Source organism: Octopus bimaculoides, chromosome 4, assembly GCF_001194135.2.
Source record: "Octopus bimaculoides isolate UCB-OBI-ISO-001 chromosome 4, ASM119413v2, whole genome shotgun sequence".
Lineage (NCBI taxonomy): Eukaryota > Metazoa > Mollusca > Cephalopoda > Octopoda > Octopodidae > Octopus > Octopus bimaculoides.
Window position 1 is genome coordinate 146533966 of NC_068984.1, and position 5433 is coordinate 146539398.

Consider the following 5433-nt stretch of genomic DNA (forward strand, 5'->3'; position numbering starts at 1 on the left):
ATATATATATATATATATACATATATATATATATATATATATATGTGTGTGTGTGTATTACTGGATCACTGTGTCGACCAGACTATCGTATGTTGTTATGCATCGCCGGTCTCGTTGTCCTATTCATATACATACATGTACATATATACACACAGTCATATAATATGCATATCGAGTAACTTTGACAACATTCCACCGATATGTACACCATTTATGCTTATTCAATTTCTCCAAATCTGTCAACAGAATCCTGCTTCTGTTGCCATTCAACAGAGAGACACCATCGTCAGATTTCATAAACGGCAGACGACAGGAAATACTAGCATGTCACCTACTGAGAAGAGACGCTCTATGAACGAAACCCAGCGTCTCCATCATGTATCACGAACTACAGAACAGCAAGGACACACCTTGGGATGCAAAACAAAACCCGTCAAAGGGTGTATGAACTCAAACGAATCAACAACCATACATTACTGTGTATTGCGGCCATGCTGGGGCACCGCCTTAAAGGGTTTTAATCGAAGAAATCAACCCCAGTGCTCCTGTTCCTTTTAAGTCTTGTACTAAATTTGTTGGTCTCTCTCTTACGTGAACCGCTAAGTTATGAGGACAAAAACAAACCAACACCACTTGTCAAGTGGTGTGTGTGTGTGTGTGACAAATATAGACACACATAGACGAATATATACATATGTGTGTGCCTATGTGTCTGCATGTGTATGTATGTATGTATATGTATATATATATATATATATGGGGCTTCCATACAATTTCCGTTTATCAAATTCCCTCACAAGGTATTGATTGGCTCAGAGTCATAGTAGAAACTTGCCCAAGGTGTTGCGTAGTGTGACTGAACTTGAAACGACATGATTGTAAAACGAGCTTCTTCCCTATACAGCTATGTCTGCGTATTCACGACATATTGTACGTGCATTTCCATGTGTATCCAAACGCATTTGGGTGAAAGAAGATTTCATTAAATTCTGCCTGCAGACTCTCACCGTTTTGCCTTGATTGTTCTCAGATGAATGGCTTCAAACATCTTCAGGCCGAGGCGTCTGCAGCTCAAATAATTGTCACTATAAGCTTTAACGTGTTGGATCTTTTTCGTGATATTTTTTTTCAAGTATAAGATCCACGCCATTCAACAGCGTTGAAGGGCATTGGATGGACAGACCAGTTAAATTGCTCGGGTTTAGGTTTGGTTCAGTTCTCTTGGGGAGACAAGAACAAGGAATTTTTGGGAGTGCTTGCTCCTCCGCTTTCAGTCAATGTAATCGACTTACACCTCCCCTAAAAAACTACTGCCCCTTCTGCCCAAATTTCAAACTATCATTATTGTGTGTGAACCTTATTTAATTTTCTACTGCTGTATCTGTTGTGTTAATATCAAGCGTAGCTGGTGTAGGCGTGGCTGTGTGATTAAGAAGCTTTCTTCCCAGCCATGTGGTCTTGAGTTCAGTTCCACTGCGCTCACCTTGCGCGAGTGTTTTCTACTCTAGCCTTGTTTGTGAGTGGATTTGTTAGACGGAAACTGAAAGAAGCCCGTCGTACATCACCACCCATCACAAATGTATGTCTTTGCGTTTGCGTTTACTCCCCCGCTACCATTTGACAGCCAGTACAGGTTTGTTTATGTCTCCTTAACTTAGCGGTTCGGCAAAAGAGATCGTGTGCCAGATTTAAAAAAAAAATGTTCTGGGTCGATTTGTTTGAAGGGAGTGGACAGCATGGTCGCAATCCAATGACTGAAACAAGCAACAGGTCGAAAATACACATGTTTCTTCAAGTTTGTACCTTTTACTTGTTTCAGTCATTGGACTGCGGCCATGCTGGAGTACTGATTTGAAGAGTTTTTAGTCGAGCAAACTGACATCAGGACTTATTTTGTAAGCCTGGTACATATTCTATTGATCTTTGTTGCCGGGGACGTAATCAAACCAGCATTGGTCGTCAAGTGGTTTCAGTAGGGACAAAGACGCGCATAAAGATACGCGCGCGCGCTGGGCTTCCACGGTGTTTCCGTCTAATATATTGATCGACCCGGGGATATAATAGAAGACACTTATCTGTGGTGCCGCAGAGTGGGACTGAAACCGAAACGACCTGGTTGCAAAGAGAGCTCCTTACTCTCACAGCTGCATCTTCTGTTACGAGCACGTGCATTATCGCATCTCATTATATTGTTTTATCCTGGTATGCATCGGCGCTGATCTTAAATATTCTACCAAAATAATTTGGTAATTTATTGCCCAGGAACGCAGAAGGCGGCGTTGCCCTTAGCTTCTTCGTTGTTAGGATGTCAGAAGTCTGTGATTGTAGAACTATTTTAATACTCTTCCAGTTCTTATTGCCATTTTCTGGAGTCTTTCAGTGGCATTTCATTCCTTTGTACTTGTATTTCTCTTGCTAGAATCTCCTAATTTAGACGTAGCTACAGAAGGAGAAACACAAAAAATGTTTTTACATTCACATCAGGGAATTCAATACATCTTTTTATAGCACGGATAACTTTTAAAAGCCTGAAGTTAATTAGATTAACTCGTTGGGTCCACCTAAGTTTGTTGTGTATTTCTGTCCCTCAGAAGGGTTGATGGGTGATATGCAGTACTGATATCCCATCTTCTGTCTATTATGTAGCTGCAGTTTATTTCAATGGAAACTCGTAATATCAATAATATGATTACTGTAGTTAGTAGAGCTATAATATGTTTAATTATCTAAAGCTAGTTTCTTGGATTAGAGGCAGTCAGTTACGCTGTATAGTTCGCTGTTCAGTCTATTTCAAAACGTATTTGCATTTCAATGGTAGCATAACTGAGGGATGTATTTGTATGGTCTGTGGAGGTTTAGATTAATGGATATATGGCCTAAGTATTAATTCTTGGTAGTAACTAGTCATTATATTAACTGTTAGTGATATATCTCTTTTCATCTCCATGTTCTGGTTCATCCTATGTACGAGGGTGAGTCAAAAAGTAATGCCATTTTGTTTAGGACAGGTATAATTACCAACACAGGAACATGTATCATACATCAAAATGAAGCTGGTCCTCTGTGGATCACATCCTTACTTCTCAACATAGTCACTGTTTCTCTCAATAGCAATGTTTCACCTTCGAATGAGAGCATGTGTCCCTGCCCTGTAAAATTATTTTGACTGTTCTTTGAGCCACTTCTTCACTATAGTTTTCACTTCCTCGTCACTGGAATAGTGTTTGCCTCTCAAACCCTCTTTCGTGGGGCCGAAGAGATGATAGTCCGATAGGTTTTCTAATAATTCCGTGAAATATTTCCGGGTCCCGCTATTAATATAAATATTCCTTCTACTATATGTACAAGGCCTGAAATTTTGAGGGGAGGGAGGTTAGTCAATTACATCGACCCAGTACTTGACTGGTACTTTATTTTATTGATCTCGGAAAGAGGAAAAGTCAAGTCGACCTCTGCGGAATTTGAACTCAGAACATAAAGAGCCGAAAGAAATGCCGCTAAACATTTTTAACCGATGCGCTAACGATCCTACAAGTTCGCTGCCTCGGCGGTATAACATAATACAATATTCATATCAACTGATTAGCAGGATTCCTAATTGAAGTCTCATTAAATCTTCCGTATTTTCTATTTATCGTCTGCCTATCTTTCATTTGTTGATTCACCCTCGTACAACCAATAATTAATCACTGAGATGTTGTTTTTTGAAATGTAAGACCGTTAGATTTTCCTTTATGTAAATGTTATTGTAGTTTCTTTCTCTTAAATTTTTCTAGTTTCAAAGAACCTGTTGGTTATTCCTGTAGTTTGTAAAGTGACTATTAACGTTGTTGTTGTTGTTGTTGTTATTATTATTATTATTATTATTATTATTATTATTATTATTATTATTATTATTATTTATTTATTTTAATTTTTTTTTTTTTAATGTTTTTCGCTGTTTCATTTTTTCAGTCCAAGGCGTTGAAATCGGCTGTTATCGCCTGTGTTAATATTACATTTTAATCTTTCGCCAAATCTTTAACAACTTGGTCCGTATTCTCTTCTCTCCTCGCCTAATACCAGAAAAAGAATTTCTGACGTTTGTCGAGTGCCAAAGAGCGTTCTTAGATTTTTGAAGATCTGCTTTGAGGTGATTCTATTTCGTCATCCATTTTAGATATAATTTATTTCTTCTTATCGCCTGTATAATTTATTTCTTCTTATCTTTGTTGCATTTCGTCGAATTTCCTTTCTAATGTTTGTTCTGGAGACTGATATAAACCCTGTTCTTCGTATCTTGTTGGCGTTCAGTAACTTCAATATTTACACACGGGTTTATAGGGAAATATGAATTAAAGGAATAATGAAATGGAGGGGCAAGTCATTGAAGAGGTCGGGAATGGTGACGAAAGGAATTTTTATAAAAATAACTGATTGAATAAAACCAAATGATTATTCAAACAATTTAATAGTTAACTAGTTAAATAGTCGACCAATTGACGAATATTAAAAAAATAGAATCAGTGAAATAGAAAGGAAATGAAAGAGTATTAACGCAGTATGAATATAAACTGGTACCGCGATCGTCGTTTTCCATTGGGATTTGATAAAAAGACAGTAATAAATGAATCTTCTCCATGCATTTTGTAAATGGAACGAATGATGGATATTTTGACACCAAATTCGTGGCCCACTGCAGCGAAGCTTCCACGTATTTTTTTTGATCACTTCTATCCATTTCTGCCGTTTATTTTCGCCGTTTGTTAGGATCAGGCGCCTGTTTTTTTTTGTGCTCATTTGTCCCACATTCATGGGTTCGAGTACATAAATCCGTATAAAAGCAAATACGCAACCTCGCAGCACGGTCATGTGATCACAGCAATAATCAGTACATTCTGGGTCACCGATCCTTCTGAGTGATCGATGGGGAAAGCATTTGCTGTTTAAGCAGAAGCTTTGACTGATCACTGTACCATATTAGGCCGGATCAGCGGTGAATGAATCAGCGATAAACAAAGCTACATGTAATATAGTCAAAGGAAACATTATATAGGAGTGGCTGTGTGCTAAGTACCTTGCTTACGAACCACATAGTTCCGGGTTCAGTCCCACTACGTGGCACGTTGGGCAAGTGTCTTCTACTGTAGCCTCGGGCCGACCAAAGCCTTGTGAGTGGATTTGGTAGACGGAAACTGGCAGAAACCTGTCGTATATATATATATATATATATATTATTAAAAAGAGTTCCAACTCTGTCTGTTTTTTATGTTTTATTTATATTCTTATAAAATTAATGTGGGATATAGAATATGGAATATACGATATAATATAAATGGTAAAATGAAAAATGAAATGAAGTGTTGAATGTCTTATTGAATATATGAAATATTGAGTATTAAATATAGAGAATCAAATATATAAAGAAAATCAAATATATAAAGGCGAGTACGT